We start from the raw sequence: 20,672 nt of genomic DNA, 5'->3' as shown, positions 1-20,672 counted from the left end.
CACTGATCTATTCAACTAGTAAGGACAGCTGGATGGCCTGGAGGTAAGTGGGGAGATGTGCTGCAGGAGTGTTAATTGGAATTGTTGTGGTGACCATTTGAGGTAATATTGGAGAATTTTAAAAGCTAGAAGGTAAGGTGGCCAGGAATGGTGGATGCTGAGGCATAGAAAGGAAGCAGGGGGGTCAGTACTTGCATTCTGCTGAGGGTTTATATAAAAAGTAGGAAGGTGGGCTAGAGAGGGAGAAGACAGGTGGAAGTAGGTTAAATGAGGCTACATAGTACAGCAGACAAGGACTAGAGAATGAGCTTGAGGCTGGAGTGTTGGTTGTGGTAGAGTAAAGTAAACTAAAACTCTGATAATAGTAGGAGAGAATTACTGGTGCTAGCAATTTACTGCCCAGGCATGGGTTAAGAGCAACAGTAGTAATTGCTAGCCATTGATGGTAAAAAGAGATAGGATCAGTCAGAAAGTGAAAACAAACCCAAAGCACATATGATATAGGAAATAGCAATCACTTTTAATCAGCGAAATGTACTACTCCTAACAAAGTGTTAACATTCACATTTCTATAGACTGATTTAGCTTGCACTTCTGTGCATCAGGATTATCATTACAATTATTATTTATGTGTAATATTGTAGGCTAGACCAAGACTGGTCCCCATTTTGCTAGGTATGGACACAAATCCATGAAAAGGCAATTGCCACCATGACAAACGTATAGTCTAAATAGTTAAGATAGCTAACGGGGGTGGGGAAAGGGAAACGGAGAAATAATTTCTCCAAGGTCACACAGCAGGTCAGCATTCCATTGCTGAAGGCCATAGAAGTGTACCAGTGCAAAAGCAGTGATATCAGAGTCAGGCACATAGAATCAGTTCTGCTGTATTACACTCTTAAGGAATAGTAGGAACCTTGTTTCCAGAGCTGTGCATGTACCTGATAATGTCACTGTGATGGGTGTAGAATATGTGGGCAGCAAGTATCAGGCTGTACAAACTGCCCAACTTACATACAAATTAGCCCCCCAAAACAGCTGCGAAATGGGAGCGACCAGTTTGGTTTCAAAGCCAATTTCGAGTTTAGATTTCTACAGTAGTGCTGAAGAACAACTTAAAATGTTTTTAAAGTGACACTGACTCTTTAATATGTGTTTTTTTGGGGGGTGGGGGTTAATCATTACAGGTCAAATCCAAGAGGACAAGCAATCAAGGAAGAGCTTCTAGAACCCATTCTTTCTGTAGCCAAAACATCAGCACTCTGAGTTACTGTTGCACAGGAAACTTTGTTAGTGCATTTTAAAATATGAAAGCATATAATTTAACCCATTGACATTTGCTCTGATATTGCCCTGTTGAAAGCCACTGTGAAAGGGTAACAGGTATATTTCAATATAGGAACATCAGAGGAATGATTAGCTAATTACAGTATCCATGAAAAAGCTCTCTGAACTGCTGCCACTCTCACAGTGTTTTAATAAATGGAAAGCTTGAGTATTTCACTGACTGATCATATGCATGAGTCCAACACTGAGGTCAAACATTCATCATCACTGCGTTAAAGCTACCATTCCTTAATGTTGTGGCTAAAGAAGATGACCATCAAAATAGTCACCATCTCAAATTTGACATGGAAGCCTGCTACGTTACAGGCTCTTCTCATGGTGACCAACCAACTCGTGTTTTTCAAGTCTAAAATGTGGCATATGCCATCACATCACTGAAATGCAATCTCCTTTAGTTTGAAACTCATCCTTGCTTAGAGCTGCACAGGCATGGATGAAGAAGTAAGGCCTATTACGCAAGTTAAGCGGGAGAGGGGGCAGGCAACACTGAAGGGTTGTGGTGGCACTCACTGAGCGAGTGGAAAGACAGCCAGAGGCAGCCATCAGAGCTTCAGCAAAAGGGAGTCTAGTAGGGGATCCCTTCCTTTACCCAGTCCCCAGAATCATGGTCATCCCCTGTCTTCCTTTTCTCTCCACAGCTCTCAGAACAGGGCTTGCTCATTGTATGTGCATCCCATTTTTAGTTTGTGCCTTCTCTCATGCTGTCTCTTACGCCTGAAACAGACTTCCTGACCTCCTGCTCCATGCATTCTGCCTCCCTCCTTTCATGGCCCTCTGTAGCACACCTCTCCAGAAAAGCTTGCCTCTCTTTTTCACAATATTAGTGACGCCATGCTCTCTCTCTTGCAAGTGTTGTCATATGTCTCCTTCTGTGTTTATCTGGTCTTGTCTCATTTGGTGACATAAGCTCTATGGGGCTAGGACTGTATCTCATCTGTGTTCTGTGAAGTGCCATGTAAATGTGCGGTGCGATGAAAAGGTACTGACTCAGGCTAGCTTGTGAGAACTGATGGTATGACAGCACATGGTGGGATGGCTGCAGTTTTACTAATTCCTAACTTACCTTGTGAAACTGAATATATGACCTGGGTATTCAAAAGTTTAACTGGCAGATGAACCACTTACATTTATTACAATGGTTACTATCAGATCCCTGTAAATTGGAGGTATGCAGACTATCTAAATAGCAATATTTTATCTGGCAAATCTTTAATTAGTAGTAGAAGGATTTCAGGGTCTGTAAATCTAAGAGGTCATCTTGTTTATGAAAATGACATTTCTAGTGCATGCAAGGACTAATAAAGCCCCAACAAATCCATATTTATGTACTTTTCTCACTTTTGAGCTATGCATTTAATTTTTAGCATCCAGTTATACCAGTACATTTATAATTGATAGGAAAAGTTTGATTATTTCCTTGTGGTATCATATACTTTAAAATAATTGAGCCTGGAGGTGCACAGGGAAGCTACGTTCTTCCTAATTGGGTTCATCTGAACTTCTTACAATCTGCTGTGAGAAAAATTTAATTGATAATTAACAGCACTTCAGATCATTTACTCACGGGACTTTAAAAAATACATGAAAAGCTGGCAACTCATTGCCTGAATTAAAAAAAAAAAAGTGTACACAATTAAATATAAAGAAAAACTTGATTGCCTAAATCAAAGCCTGCTATGTTGCACAGATGAATGAAATCTGTTACATGAAGACTTCTTTTAATGTCCAAATTAGTTTTTAAGTAGCAAATACATCAACCCTCAGTGCTGCATGACATGTTTCACCCTGTCGGAAAGCAGAGGGGAGTGACGCAGCACACCATGACAGGTGAGAATCATTGTCTCCCCTGAGTTATGGGTGCCAGCTGCACACTTCTGGAGCTAGACACAAATAATCACAGGCCTTACATCTTTCAGACCACACAGTCACTGATGGAGTATTCTCTTTTTGATGCTTGTAAAAACCATTGTCATCTAGGGCAAGGAATTAATTCGTAGTGTTCCATGTTCGCTGTGTGGCTGATTTACCAAGATACTTGCATTTACAGAGTTTGGGAGTTACAAAAGCAATTTGCGCTCCTATTGTACTTTTTGTCCAAGGATCTCAAAGCACTTGAAAATATTCCGTCTCAATGTATCCCTGTGAGGCAAGTATTATAATCCTGCATTTTACAGATGGGTAAACTGAGACCCAGAGGGGATAAATGACTTGCTGCAGATCACACAATGTTCCTGGGATGGGGAGTAGAACCTAGGAGTTCTTCCTCTCTGCCCTGGTCTGCACTGGGGGGTGGGGGGTGTCAATCTAAGTTATGCAACTTCAGGTACGTTATTCACGTAGCTGAAGTCGACGTACTTAGATCGACTTACCGTGGTGTCTTCACCGCGGTGAGTCGACTGCTGCCGCTCCCCCGTTGACTCTGCCTGCACCTCTCGTGGCGCTGGAGTACAGGAGTCGATGGGAGAGTGCTCAGAGGTCGATTTATCTCATCTAGACTAGACACGATAAATTGATCTCCGCTGGATCGATCGCTGCCCACCGATCAGGCTGGTAGTGAAGACATACCCTCTGTTCACCTTTCCACTGATCGATCACATTACTTCTCTGAGTGTGGTAGCCAATATACCAGCAGAAGCCCCCCATATAATTCTTTGATTGTAATCCTGAATTATGAATTATGTACTGGAAAAGCAACTTCAAAAATTGTATGCAGGGCATCTACAGGAAGACAGAGGCATTTTTATCGGTTCACACCCTGCCTCTTAGGAGGCATTTTTCAATAAGAAAACAGATATTTCCCACCCCCTGACTCCCAGTATACAATCTCCAGGGGCAGAAGGATGGTGAAGGGAGGCGATAGTTTACAGACAACACCCAGAGTAGCATTCAAACATTGATGCAGCAAAATAATAAACAAGGTTGAGAGCTATTGAGCAGATTTGACTCCAATCAGAATAGAGAGGGTTCAGCACAGGAGCAGGCCTAGAGATGCAGAGAACTTTGAACAGCAGTGTCCCCCAAAAAGCAAAAAAACTTGAATCTGCATGGAGACAAAGCACAGAGCCTTCCCCCCACTCCTCTTACTTTTATGAAAGACAGAAAGTACTAAGCCCTATCTATGATTGTGTATTTGTGCATACTGTCCAGTGCGTCTGTCCCTTCTGTGACTTTCTTATGTGCCTCCTTTTAGCTCTGTGGGAGGATAGGCAGCCCCTTCTAGGCTAGGCAGGGAGTCCCATCTTCTGAAAGTGTTAAACCTGAATAAATATGCTCCTTTTGTTAGCCATCTTTGGAGCTTTTGCCTGTCTGTTTCCCTGCTGACAACACTCTCTGACAAGTTCAAGTCCATAAATGAACACTGTGAAATAACTGGAGGGCCCTTTCTCTCACCTCCCGCCCCCAAAATTCTATTTTAATTCAGCTGGGAAAATGTGTGTCATAAAACTCATTTATAACAATGGAACACTGAATAGAGGAATAAGTCAGGGGAAAAAAAGGCACGGAACACCAATAAATGTAAATCTCATCTGTACCCTTGAAGTCAGTTACAGAAAAATGAGCTGTTGCAAGAAAAAAATCCAATAATACTACAGCTGAATTAGGACTTTGGGTGAAATCCACACAGGGACTTGGGTGTTGCAATGCTGATTCTCATAGTACCTAACTTTTAGACACCTAGGAAAATCACAGGAATAACACTGCGACCCACAAAGCTGAGTTAGGTGCCTAGGCTCCCTACAATGAAGAGGTAGCGTGAGGCACCTTAGAATGTGATCCACAAAAGCCAAAAGCCAGCTGCCTAAGTTAGCTGATGCTGATGTGCTAAGCCCTGCCTCTTTCTCTGAGATAGGTGCCTAGCTCTGCTAGTCATCCATGAATGGGAGCCCCTCTCCTGGTATAGGGGACTATGTAGTTTCTTGCAGGAATGAGTTATGCTCCACACAAAACAGCCAGAGGAGGAGGAAGTGGTGGTGCCCACCTTATAACTTTCATCCTAGTGCTTAGAGCACTCAGCTGGGAAACAGGTTAAATCCCCCCTCCCTGGCAGAGGGAGAGAAAGGATTTGAATAGGGGTCCTTCACCTGTCAGGAGAGTGATCTAACCACTAAGCTATGGAATATTCTGATGGGGAAGGGTCCCTCACTGTCTCCTGTTGACTTAGTTGTACTCTGGATAAGTAAATAAAGAGTGATTGCCCATGGAGAGACAATGGGAATGATTGTAGTCCAGTGGTGGGGGCACAATATGGGGGTGGGGGCAACAGACCCTGGATCCAGTCCCACTGCTCCAAAAACTCTTTCTTCATTTAGCCAGAATGTACAGCTTCAACAGGAGAGGCTGAGGGACCGCCACCCTATATACATATCTGACTATCTCATAGCTCAGTAATTAGAACAATATTTGTAAGATGCCCCTGTTCAAATCCTTCCCTTGCCAGGGAGTGGGGAATTGAACCTGAGTCTCCCACATTTCAGGTAAGTACTCTAACCACTGGGAAAAAGGTTATGAGGTGGGCACTGGCCTCCTCTAGCCCGGTTTTGAATGGGGTCTGATCAGATAGGCATATTCAGAGGGTACATCCCCTATCAGGTCCGTTGAGCAAGTTAGGTGGCTGAACGCCTGTCTTCACAAACCAGGGGAATTGCTTTGGGAGTTAGGACTCCCCTAGAGAGAGGCAGCAGTGCTCTCGCCCAGAGGCAAAAACTTACTTACCTAGGAAATTTTTACTTTGAAAACCTTAGATGTCAAGTGAGTTTAGATGCCTACAGGGTTTGCTGGGGGTTTCTGGATTGCACTGGGAGACTTAGGCACCTAAATCTGGGCTTAGGCACCTATGTAACTTCATGGATTCCACCCTTTGAGCCCAGTCCTGCACTTACATCACATACAGAACTCACACTGACCTTATGGCTGTTAGACTGATCCTAAACCCATTGAAGTCAATGGGAGTCTTTCCATCAGATCAAAGGGTTCCTGATCAGGCTCCTATTGAGCAAAAAGAGTGAGTTTATATGTAAATCGAAGTTTAGGAACTTTTACAGCCCTGATCCAGATAGTAAAAGCTTCAGGAATTACGACAGGAGAAACCATGTTTGATCACATGGTTATGTTACTGAATATTCAAAGAATGCATTTTCAGAGCCTCCATTGTGCTATTATTTTTTATTAGGGTTGGCCTCAAGTTTAAATTTAAAAACATGTATATGGGGAATGCTTGTTCCTTTTAAATTCATATAATTTATTCATTACCAACTTCCACTGCAGTCTGAATATTGGCACAAGGGAACCATGCTTTATTAGTATTAATTTAATGCAACATATTATTTTAAAATCAGATTGGATGGTTTTGCTTGTGTACATTCTCTACCTGTCCTCCAGAAAAACAATGTGATGGAGGGAAATGCAAGAGTGGCCTCTTGTTTGTTTTATTTATTGACTTTCCCAACTGGACCAACAGAAGCTATTCTGTTACCATCAGAAATCAAATAGAAAGCTGAGCTTTTCGAAGGAGCCAAAGGGAGTCAGATACTCAACTCAATGGGGTTTGGGTACCTAACTTACAGGCTCCCAGTTTCTCTCTCATATGATGTCTCTCTCTCGGTCCCTATTATACACACATATGAAAGAGAGACTTCCTATAGTTTGAAACCAGGATTAAGGATTTCTGCAGTTGTTTGTATCCCTCAGATAGCAGATTAGGTGATAAATATTAGCAGAGTAACACAATGTTTGAGACTACCAAATCTTTCTAAAGAAGAGGAAATAACATCGTGTCTGATTATAGACACTGTAGCTGAGCAAGGATGAGGGATGTTGTAAATCCATTAGTGAAGCGCCACTTGCCTTCATTTCTGTTTAATATTTCTTAAAGCTATAAAATTGTATTATGTTAATGTAATATACAGGCCAAGTGATAAAGGCAGCTAATGTGATTACCACTCGCTGTGCTATAAACCTTTCAGTAAAGCTGCAGACAAATCGGTGTCCAACTGTTTTCATGATGATGGTGTTACATAGAGCAGATCACATGTTTCAGGCATCGTTTAGTTGATGGAAGTTGCCTAAGTGTCAAAAGGGCTACTTTGGTGCCAGAATAAAATACTTTAGAGCCATTTAAAGAATCCTTCCTATTACTACATTAATTTTGTAAGCCAAACCTATGAGAACATTTGCTCGGCTTTCTGTCTCAAAGAAGTAGGAATATTGCAGGTGCTTATATACTATGCTGATGATGTATGAGAACCTTAAAATAAAGAGAGAGGCCCTGATTTAGCAAGGTAACTAAACACATGCCTAATTTGACATAAGTTTGACTACTCGCATGTTTAAACAACTAGCTGAATCAGAGCCATATATAGGAATTTCACATTAGCAAACAGTGCTGCTTGCAAGCTCAGGCCCATTGATTTCAAAGGCAGTTAGACTCCTAAATACCTTTGAGGATCTGGGCCTAAATCTATGTACAGTATCCAGCTACAGACACACTCACTACCCCTAAAGTAGCTGAGTTCCACTCCCATTTCATCTTTGGCTTCTCTATTTGCACAGGAGTGTCCAGTTTTTGTGACTAAGAACATAAGAATGGCCATACTGGGTCAGACCAATGATCCTTCTAGCCCAGTATCCTGTCTTCCAACAATGACTGGTGCCTGATGCTTCAGAAGAAGTGAATAGAACAAGGCAATTTAATGAGTGATCCACTCCCTGTCATCCAGTCCCAGATTCTATCAGTTAGATGTTTAGGGACACCCAGACCATGGGGCTATGTCCCTGATCATCTTGGCTAATAGCCATTGATAGACCTATCTTTCATGAACTTATCTTATTTTTTTTAACCCAGTTATTCTTTTGGCTGTCACAAACTCCTCTGGCAATAAATTCCAAAGGTTGACTGGGCAGTGTGTGAAGAAGTACTTTCTCGTGTTTGTTTTAAACCTTAAATAACAATTCCTTATTCACTTTCTCCATACCATTCATGATTTTATAGACCTTTATCATATCTCCCCTCAGTTGTGTTGTTTCCAAGCTGAACAGTGTCAGTCTTTTTAATCTCTTCTATGCAAACTATTCCATACCACTAATCATATTTGTTGCCCTTCTTTGTACTTTTTTCCAATACTTATGTATCTTTTTTGAGATTGGGACAACCAGAACTACACACAGTATTCAAGGTGTGGGCGTACCATGGATTTATATAGTGACATTAAGACATTTTCTTTCTTATTATCTATCCCTTTCCTAACTGTTCCTAACATTTTGTTAGCTTTTTTGACTGCTGCTGCACATTGAACAGATATTTTCAGAGAATTATCCATGATGACTCCAAGAGCTCTTTCTTGAGTGGTTATAGCTAATTTTGAATGTATAGCTGGGATTGTTTGCCAATGTGCATTACTTTGCATTTATCAGCATTGAATTTCATCTGCCATTTTGTTGCCCAGTCACTCCATTTTGTAAGATCCCTTTTAACTCTTCGAAGTCAGCTTTGGACTTAACTAGCTTGAGTAATTTAGTAGCATCTGCAACTTTGGCACCTCACTGCTTACCCCTTTTTTCCAGATCATTTATGAATATGTTGAACAGCACTGGTCCCAATACAGATCCATGGGGAACCCCGCTATTCAACTCTATCCACTATGAAAACTGACCATTAAGTCCTATCCTTTGTTTCCTATCTTTTTTATAAGTTACTGATCCATGTGAGGCCCTTTCCTCTTAACCCATGATTCCCTTACTTTGTTTAAGAGCCTTTGGTGCCTTGTCAAAAGGTTACTGATAGTCCAAGTACACTATATCCAGTGGATCACCCTTGTTAACATGTTTGTGGACTCCTTCAGCATTCTAATAGAATGGTGAGGCATGATTTTCCTTTATGACAGCTGTGTTGACTCTTTCCCAGCATATTTTCTTCATCTGTATCTGATAATTCTTCTTTTCTATCGTTTCAGCCAATTTTCCTGGTACTGAAGTTATGGTTGACTGACCTGTAATTGTCAGGATTGCCTCTGGAGCCTTTTTTTGAAAATAAGGCTATGTCTACACTACCACGGTAAGTCGACCTATGCTATGAAACTCCAGCTACATGAATAACGTAGCTGGAGTCAACATACCTTAGGTCGAGTTACCGCAGGGTCTACACCGTGGAGTGTCAATGGGAGAAAATCTCCCGTTGCCTTACTTTACTCTTCTCATTGGGGGTGGAGTACATGGATTGACTGGAGAGTGATCTGCTGTCGATTTGGCGTGTCTTTACTAGACCCGCTAAATCGACCACCGGTGGATTGACCTCAGAGTGTCGATCCCTGCCGTAGTGTAGACCTGCCTTAAGTGTCACAATTGTTATCATCCAGTCACCTGGTACAGAGGCTGATTTAAGTGATAGGTAACCTATCCCCATTAGTAGTTCTGCAATATCAAATCTGAGTTCCTTCAGAACTCTTGGGTGAATAACATCTGGTTCTGGTGACTTATAACCCTTTAATTTCTCAATTTGTTCCAAAACCTCCTCTGTCAACACCCCAATTTGGGGCAGTTCTTCAGATTTGTCACCTAAAAAAAATGGCTCAGATGTGGGACTCTTCCTCATTTCCTCTGCAGTGAAGACCAATGCAAAGAATTCATTTAGCTTCTTCTCAACAGCCTTGTCTTCCTTGAGTGTTCCTTTAGCATCTCTATCCTCCGCTGTCCCCACTGATTGCTTGGCAGGCTTCCTGCTTCTGATGTACTTAAAAAAAATTGTTGTTAGTTTTTGTGTCTTTTGCTAATTGCTCTTCAAATTCTTTTTTAGCCTGCCTAATTATACTTTTATACTTGACTTGTCAGAGTTTATTCTCCTTTCTATTTTCTTCGGTAGGTTTTGACATTCAATTTTTAAAGATGTCTTTTTGTTTCTATCCACCTCTTTTACTCTGTTGTTTAGCCATTGTGGCATTTTTTTGGTCTTTTTATGGTTCTTTTTTATTTGGTTTGAGCTTCTATTATGGTGTTTTTAAAAAGTTTCCATTAAGCTTTCAGGCATTTCCTTCTTGTGACTGTTCCTTTTAATTTCCATTTAACTAGCCTCCTCATTTTTGTGTAGTTCCCCTTTTTGAAGTTAAATGCTACTGTGGTGGGTATTCCCCTGCTCCACAAGGATATGAAATTTAATTACACTATGATTGCTGTTACTGAATGGTTCAGCTATATTCACCTCTTTGACCAGATCCGGCGCACTACTTAGGGCTAGAATTGTGTCTCCCCTTAGGGGTTCCAGAACTAGCTGCACCAAAATTAGACTAAGAATTAGAGTTTACTAACTCATTTTATATTGCTCATTGAACAGCGATCAGATGATATCAATTTTTAATCCCTGCTCATTACTTTCTGTCTAAATATTATAGAACCACTTTGTGGGGTTTCTTTGTGGGGGTCAAAGTGGTGAAAAAGAGATGGGGTGTATGTTTTCCAAAAGTACTATTTATATCCAGTACATCTCCCCTATTCATCCTTTTTCACTGTGTAATCATCAAGGTCAATTTTCCACCCTTATGTGTTTGCCAGCTTGAGTACAGTTCCTCTCTGCTTCCATCTCAAGGCTGTGGTTGAAAGTGACTATAGAGTACAAAATAACTTCAAAACAAAATAAGGATTCAGGAGAACAGGCACATTAAGTATTTTCTTCAAGGAGAAATGGGCCTTAACCATAAAGTCTGGATCCAGAACTAAATTCCTCCTGACGCTCAGAGCTGGGGGGTTGATTGTGGTTCATCTCTAATGTCAAGCAAGCTAACAGTATATTAGAGATTGAAAAGTCAGAGCTACACTTTTCAATATCTTTCTAATGATGATTAATTCCTTTTGTATTCATTTTAGTATCATCAATCATGATGAGTTCATTCAGTATGAATATGGATAGAACATTTAATTTCTCCGGCATTTCAGGCAAACCTATTTAAATGAATAATTGGGCAAAAATGAATAACGGAAGGAACAGAACTAGAAGTTTGTGTGCCAGCTATAAATTGTACAATAAAATAGCATAATCTGTGAGTGCTTTAGTTTAATGCAACTTTAAGAAGTGATTGATTCAACCGGATGTAAATATGGTCTATGAAATATATAGTCAGACATTATAGGAAATGAAACCTAGAGATGCAGTTATCTGAATATGCTTTTGCTCCATTTGTTGCATTAAGTTTTAGCAGTGCAAATCAATAAAACCAGGGAAATGCCACAAAACCCAGATAACAAAATAAAAAAAGGTTCTGTCAAAATGAATTTGTGAAGATCCATGACTTTAATGATGCAGAGCTATGGAAATAAGGAATGTCATGATTTCATCAAACCCTTTTTTTTTCCTTGTAAGTAAGTGGGAGCTTACTATTTTTTCCCTAACCATCTCTGCCAAGAGAATATGCTACAGTTACATTATTATACCACTTATAATCTTGAATAATGCCTATTTACACTAACCTTTCAGTGGACTTTTTCTTTAGCATGTGCTACCCACACTTGCAATAATACATGCATATATGTGTGTGTTTATATATATGCATTCTCATGATATATACAAGAGGAAATATGAGTATGTGTTGCAATAGTACAAAAAGTCTTCATAAGATTAAAACAATCTGTTTGTTTGAACAATGCTGCATAACTCTATTGTTATAGAACTCTATTGTCCCAGAGCCTATGCACTGTGGGTGAAATCCCAGGCCCACTGTAGTCATTGAGAGTTTTAACAGTGACTTCACTGGAGCCAGGATTTCACTCTATATCTTAAATAAATCTTCAGAATTCCCCTTGACACAATTCCTCAAATAATGCTCCTCTGATTAATTCCCTTGAAATAAACAACCCAACCAACCAACTCCAAAATGACCTTCTCCTTCCACTTTGTCTTCCCCCCTTTTCCCATTGTTATCTACCCCAGCATCCTGTCTTGCCATGATCAGTTTAGATTATATGCTCTTTAGGACAAAAACCATCTTCACTCACTATAGGCCAGTTGAGCCATTGCTGGTGCTCAGTTATACCTTATTCCTCAAATAACCCCAGAAGTCAGTGAGACTACTTTTAAAGTAAGGTGCTATTCGACATCAGTATTGATTTTGGCCCTATGTAAAACACCATCTTATATACAAAAGTGAAATAATACATGATAATTATAAAGATATGCTGAGCTTGTCTTGCTTCAGTTTAGGATTACCTAGGTTTGTCATGCTTTGGTTACAAGCAAGCTGGCTTCCTGAAGTACCCAGGCAAATAACTCCAGATCAAGGCCATTACATACTCCATTGACACTATTTTGAGTTGTCTTTCTTTAAAAACAAAGTAACAAGCAGATAATGCAGTAGGCAGGCAGAAACCAAGCACCCATGTCAGTAAATGCCAAGTTAAGATGGAAAGCTCCACCTTAACTTGTGCCCCTTGTGCATATACTTTAAAATACAGGGTAAATTCCTCATCTCATTATCTCAAGGCAGACAGTGAACCACTTAATCACACTGGTAAGCAGTTACTTACCTAGCTCTTCCCACTGCAGTCAATGGAGCAACTTATCACTAATGTGATAAGGAATTTATCAATGGTTGGTTTCAGAGTAACAGCCGTGTTAGCCTGTATTTGCAAAAAGAAAAGGAGTACTTGTGGCACCTTAGAGACTAACCAATTTATTTGAGCATAAGCTTTCGTGAGCTACAGCTCACTTCATCGGATGCATACTGTGGAAAGCACAGAAGACATTTTTATACACACAAACCATGAAAAAATGGGTGATTATCACTACAAAAGGTTTTCTCTCCCCCCCACTCTCCTGCTGGTAATAGCTTATGTAAAGTGATCACTCTCCTTACAATGTGTATGATAATGAAGGTGGGCCATTTCCAGCACAAATCCAGGTTTTCTCCCACCCCAACACCCCCCCCAAAAAAAACAAAAAAAAACAAAACACTCTCCTGTTGGTAATAGCTTATCTAAAGTGATATAAAGTGATTTATCAATCTGGCCCTTAAAATTACATCAAGTAATACAATATCTAGTACAAACTGGGATTTTTATACTACAATACATAAAGTAAATTGCAGTAAATAAAGTACAGGTCTACTGCAGAAGTGTGAAATTTCCAACTTTAACACTTCAAAGCTGTTCATCTGATTTTCTTCAAAGTTGGCTTACTCCTCAAGCCAGGTACCATGTTTTTGGTTTCAGCCATTGTTGTTACCCATGTGAAATATATATGATCAGCCGTATTCTGGAAATGTAATTTGTTTCATACTTGCAGAACTCAAAAATAGCTAATCAGATTAGGATTAATCTTTATTTGGGGTGAGGTGGGGTGGGGTGGGGGGGACAGCCATGAGCAAATGGGAAGAAAATTAGTTGGGTACTTTTTAAAGTTAAAGTTGGATGGCCCAGACATTGTGACAGCCTCCTGGGTGTCGAAATGTGTTTTGAAACAGTCATGAGGGGCTCTCAACCAGTCACTACAAAGCTTCAAAGAACCTAAGAGAAATGGAACATCTACAATTCTGAACCATCCAAATGTAAATGTTCATAACTTTTAACCTACTGACTCTCTTCAGACTTGGCTTATTTTAGTAGATGTCATTAAGGTTTAAAAATCAGTCAGACTCTGATACCTATACTGAATTTGCTGAGTGTAATGATATATTTTCAGTTTCACATGGTTTTTGACCTAAAAACCTTCTGAAATTTGCAAATTTCAACTGACTTGTGCTTTTAGATTTTTGGATTCCCAAAACGCAAAGAAAACTCAGCAGATGAATTGAAATGAGAAGAAAATGAAAACAATAAATACATAACCCATATGAACTGAAACATGCAAGTTACCAAAAGCTCCATAAAACACAAAGCTATGGAATGGGGTGGAGGTGGGGGGTGGTGGGAGAATGTAACAGACTTCTGAACAGATGTATACCATATAGTGCTGTTAATTTATTGCAGCTCAGACATATTTCAGCTTTGGATATAAGACAAATAAAGCAAAACCCACCCATTATTGCTTATTCTTGCTGGTGGCAAAAACACAATCTTAATACTTACACTGTGAAAGGGGGATGGTATCAGCAGCTGCTTTTCCTGGGAAACAGACTTACCTGATAGACTGATTCTTGATTGCGCAATCAGCAATGGATGAGGCATTTACTTCCTTCCAATGATGACAAGAGGCTAGGCGGGTTCATTACCAGATGTACCCAACTCTTAGCAGACCCTGTAACATTTTCATCACATGGAGTTGATAAGACTTGAGGAATCTGAAAGGCGCTGATTGGAGATGTGCATCCCTGGGTCTTATAAACAATCCGTGTTGGGGGAAAAAATTAAAACTCTGAAGGGCAACTTCTCAGATGACAGCTTGCAATGACAGTTTGACAGATTGTGTTTTAGGGAAAATTCTCTGCAATAACTATATGTATCGTTCACCTTTCTCCAATGAGTATATACTTTAGAAAGCTCCATCAATGCAAAGCTGTGGGAAGCACTAACGGGAAGGAAAATATGAAATTCATTTTTCTTTCCCTTACAACCCATCTACACAACATAATCCAGAGGGCTGTGTTTATCAGCTGAGGGGAGGCAGTTAAAAAAATACTCAGCATATGCATATCATCATCAGTGAAAGGTCATCATTTTAGCAGGCTGCTAGAAATGTAAACAAAGGTCAGTGTGTCTGCATCTTCCCTACATCATATTGACAGCGAAAAACAGTTCCCTAACAAAATCTCTATCATCTTGGAAACATTTACTGAGCATTTTGTTCCGGCTAGTATAGAGTGTTCAAGTGAGTAATTACTTTGGGAGGCAGCTACTGCCATTTCAAAAAGTATCTTGAGATTACAGCAATTTTATATTATTGTAATACAACAGCAGAAAAAAGAAATGAAAAAAGTGCTACAGGGTCCACCCCGTATTAATGTTTCCATGGCAATCAGATGCTTGACATTTTATTGAAATCTATTAGTCTAGAACTGCTTGCCAGCCCATTAGATGCTATGCAGTACTCCTTAGCCATTTCTGTCCTAGAACCAATAGATTGCCCAGTAGGTATGGTGCATAATTAGCTTTCATCATTTCCAAATCCATATCATGTGATTCTAGCGAAACACACCACAAAAACAGCTTGATAGCAAGCTTTTGGACTCCCTTTGTTCCTTATATTCAAAGAGGGTTGAAATGCATTCTGACAGCTATTTTTTTCTCATCATCCTGACATGTACTAGTGAAATCACCTAACAAATTCAAAGCATGTACCCCCCTATGTAAAAAGGAGATACTCCCCAATGATACTGGACAGTCTGTTTCTTGAAGGATTTAATAAAGAATTTCAAAGCAGGCATCTCCCTACAAAGAAGGTTCATTTGCCATCCTGTATGTTCTTTCTTCAGCCTGCAGTGCTTTCTGGGTGTGAAGCAACTTTCTTTCATGAGAACTGCTGCAAAATGAGACATTTTAGCCATTCACAGGGAAAAATAACCTAGCAAACCCAATTCCTTTGATAAACTAAACAGAGCATCAGACCAATTACTGTTTCTCAACCCTTTTACAAAATAATCAGTTTATACACAAGAGAGCAAAAGGCAGGTATTGTTTTTAATCTCATATTCCACCTGCTTTTAGAACTGCTGCTAAAGGCAGGTGACAAATGAGTTTTTCTAATTTTCTGAGGGCCAGATTCTGTCACCCTTGCTCAGGTTGAGTAGTCCCTTACTAGGCCTCAGGGCAACTCACAGAGAAAGGAATGGCTCAAGCTGAGTAAATGTGGCAGAATCTGGCCCTGACTAAGGAAGTTTCATGTTTAGGGTGTCGTACATATGTGACATGCATGACTTAATAGGAGGCAATGATTTCACTAGGAGATTTAGCATAGTAAACTTGAGAAAGATTTAGAGGCATTTGCTTCTTTAGTAGTGTCTTTGGTGGTATGCCTGCACGAACTCATTATTCTCATTTGTGTTACTGCTAACAGTAACTGGGCTACATTAAAGATAACGTTATGAACAGCGACATTTCAAGTAAGACGGATCTCTTTCACAGGCTCATATTCTAAACCAGGAAGTATCATTGAAAAACCAACCCAAAACTATCAATCAATTGAATAAAATCCGGGGATTTTTTACTGATGCATTAAATGCAAAACTCTAGACAACCTTAACTATGGAATCATTACTGATGCCCCTGTAATATATGACCTGTGTGTGTGAGAGAATTATTCTCTCTCACACACACAGTATGTATGCATATATCTATGTCAGAGACAGTGAGGGGGAAAAAGTAGGTGATTTGCAATAGACTTATTTGACATACTAATCATCCATTGATCTCAGTAACTTATTGAGGGCTGATAGTGGTATAGCCCAAGGGGAAGAAGTCATGCCAGGATCCCAGATCAAAGGGGCTAGCTCTTTGCTCATATAGGTGCTGAAGCCATGGCTTAATTCCAAGTAAAAGTGCCTGCAGCAACATTTGCTAATTACAGGTTGTGTTCTACTGTTTCCAAACAGGGTGAAAGTGACAGAAGTTTAACTGTGAATAATTACACACTTGAATAAGTATGTGATTAGCCCTATTTGTTGTGGTTGGGACTAGAGTGACAGGACAAGAATGGAGTGATTGCATTATTTACAGCTTAATTGTAGACAAGTAATTATTTATGTAAGCAGGTGCTGAGGGGTCAGGGAGTACATGCATAAAAATGCATACGATTTGAATTGAAACTTCAGCAATTGGATTCCTAAATAATATAGCGGAAGAGAAATTTCGGTGCATTTATCTAATTATGGAGAGCTTTTCTTGAATTAAATGTCTTGTCTTGTTCTCTCTAAAATGGGGATTAGATGAAATATTTTTAAACCAAAGCTTCCAGAGTAATAAATCACAAATGCCACCTAGTGGCTCCTGCTATCCAGTGAATCATTGCATACCAAAAATAAACAGGTCAGTGATTTAGCCACCTAAGATATTTTTTTCCATTGATTAGGATATGGATGATGGGGATGTATGTGAACATTTTTTTCTACTTGGTTCTTAGCTAGCTTTTATATGCTTTGAACCAAATTGTGAAAACTTTACACATGTTGTCTAACAGTTATTCACATGGATAATCCCACTGAAATCTATTTAGATAAATTTCTTCCTTCTGGAACTGACTTTTTATTATACTTTATGTGTGTGTCCAGTGCTTAGAAAAATGGAGTCCTGGTCCATGACTGGGGTCCCCAGGTGTTAGGTCAGTATAAATAAATAATAATATTTGTGTGAAGAACTGCCCATTCAGATGAATAATTCAAAATCTGGCCCTTAATATTACTGAAACTAGGTGTTGTGTCTGCCAAATATCAAAAATAGTCTGACAAGGTGAGGAACACTGTCCACCCAGAAATCATGTGGGTATTTATAATTCTGACCAACTAAACTGTTTGATGGGAAACTAATTAATGGATGAGGGGCCTATTCCATATGCAGAACTCCCAGTGAAATCAGTGGGTGGGTGTTCCACGGGTGGAGAGCGTACAGAATCAGGCTAACATGTTTAGCCTTTAAATATTTTGTCACAAATCTTGGTTCCCTGCTATTGCTAACTCTTTCTCTTGCCAAACAACTCCTTTTATTCCATTTCTGAAGAGGTTTGTACAGTGTCCAAACATTAAAAGGAGTTTACAAACCTGCCTAATATCAGAGTGTTTGTTTCTCTCTCAGCAAATTGAGGTTCCAGAAACCTCTTCTTCGGTTAATTATAAATAAGACAATCCTTGGTCTGATTAGGGACTAAATAATGTTTACAAAACACTGCTCAACTAGGCTCCAATTCAGCTAGGTATTTAGGCCAGAGTTTTAAAGGTATTCGGGTGTTCCAGTGCTTAGTATTGCAAGGCATAACAATTTTAGATCCTAAATCTCATTTTCAAAAAACATTAGGCGTGTATTGACAGTTGATGAGACTTAGGCTCCTAAGTACCTAAATCCCTTTTGAAAATGAGATTTAGGCTCCTATATTAGTTAGGTGTTGCAACACCGAGCACAGCAATTCCTAAATACCTTTAAAAAATTTGGACCTAAGAACCTTGCTGAACTGGAGCCTTATAGCACTTTTTAATATTTACCATGAAAAAAAGAACCATCATTATCTTCATTTTATAAAAACATCTTTCTGTCATAATAGTAAGAACTGGGCAAATATAAAAATACATTTTCATGACTATTATATTGAATTCTTAGAGAAATTTTCCAGTCACTCTTTTAAAACTTTTGAAGAGTTGAATTTTATTGGCAAAAATGTATTCAGGAAGCAAATTTCAAAGTCGCATACATAGAAACTGAATTTTAAATTTTAAATATTTTTTCCAGATGTGCTTACATTCTCATCGTACTGGAGAACAGAAACAATATCATAGTGACTTAGGTGACTAGTCACAACTAAATAACACAGCTGTACTTAAAATATTCATGATGACTCTGGAGCTGAAACTATTCAAAAATTATTCATTTAAAATGGGATTTCCAAAGGAACCTAAGGATATTCAGTAGTAGCCTCAGGGTCCTTTGGAAATTCTCACCAGAATAAAAATAGAATCTGAGCAAATTGAAATCTTCTCATGAAAAAATAACGAGGAGTACTTGTGGCACCTTAGAGACTAACAAATTTATTTGGGCATAAGATTTCGTGGGCTAAAACCCACTTCATCGGATGCATGCAGTGGAAAATACAGTAGGAAGATATATATGCACAGAAAACATGAACAAATGGGTGTTGCCATACCAACTGTAACGAGACTAATCAATTAAGGGGGGCTATTATCAGCAGGACAAAAAAAAACACTTTTGTAGTGATAATCAGGATGGCCCATTTCAAACAGTTGACAAGTAGGGGAAAAATTAGCATGGGGAAATAGGTTTTACCTTGTGTAATGACCCATCCACTCCTACACCTACAAGATCTCTATCAAGCATTCTTACAACTACAATACCCATCTGCTGAAGTGAAGAAACAGATTGACAGAGCCAGAAGAGTACCCAGAAGTCACCTACTACAGGACAGGCCCAACGAAGAAAGTAACAGAATGCCACTAGCCATCACCTTCAGCCCCCAACTAAAACCTCTCCAGCACATCATCAAAGATCTGCAACCTATCCTGAAGGATGATCCCTCACTCTCACAGATCTTGGGAGACAGGCCAGTCCTTGCTTACAGACAGCCCCCCAACCTAAAGCAAATACTCACCAGCAACCACCAAACCTGACAGTCTCTATGTAAAAGAATAAATGGACACAAATCAGACGTCAAGAATTATAACATTCAAAAACCAGTTGGAGAACACTTCAACCTCCCTGGTCACTCAATTTCAGACCAAAAAGTCGCAATTCTTCAACCAAAAAAACTTGAAAAACAGACTCTAACGAGAAACTGCAGAATTGGAATTAATTTACAAACTGGACACCATTAAATTAGGCTGTTACTCACACCTTCTTGTCAACTGTTTGAAATGGGCCATCCTGATTATCACTGCAAAAGTGTTTTTTTTTCTCCTGCTGATAATAGTCCACCTTAATTGATTAGTCTCGTTACAGTTGGTATGGCAACACCCATTTGTTCATGTTCTCTGTGCATATATATCTTCCTACTGTATTTTCCACTGCATGCATCCGATGAAGTGGGCTTTAGCCCACGAAAGCTTGTGCCCAAATAAATTTGTTAGTCTCTAAGGTGCCACACGTACTCCTGGTTATTTTTGCTGATACAGACTAACAAGGCTACCACTCTGAAACCAATCTCCTCATGGATAGTCCCAGAGCAGAAAGAAAGGAAACGTTAGCTGGATAAGTTCTTTGTTGCAATGCTTTGAGGTTTGGGGTTTTATTTTTTTTTGCTCATCTCTAACAACATTAATTATAACAATGTAATAATTAACACACTACACTTATTTAGGGCCTGATCAGGTAAGGTGCTGAGCATTTGGGCCTCAAGCCCTCAAACCTCTGTAAGCACAAGCATAGTCTCATTGAATTCAGTGGCCCTACTCACATACTCAATCACTTGGTGGGATTGGGGCCAAATTGCTCAGGACTTTGCAGGATCAGACCCTTAGTATCTTTCAGCCATAGGTCCCACAGAATTTTTATAAATGTTGTTGTTGTTATTATTATTATTTCTATTTCATACATGGGGAAACTGGGGCACAGAGATGCTAACTGACTTGCCAATGTTACACAACAAGTCAGTGAGATAATCTGGAACAATAGCCAGATCTCCTAATAATCTAAACAATTAGGAGCTGAGTTTTTTGTGAATATTTCAGTGTTTTAAAAAGGCACTATAACTGGGTTTA

Source organism: Natator depressus, chromosome 6 (assembly GCF_965152275.1).
Source record: "Natator depressus isolate rNatDep1 chromosome 6, rNatDep2.hap1, whole genome shotgun sequence".
Taxonomy (NCBI): Eukaryota; Metazoa; Chordata; order Testudines; family Cheloniidae; genus Natator; species Natator depressus.
Note: the sequence above shows the minus strand (reverse complement) of the source record.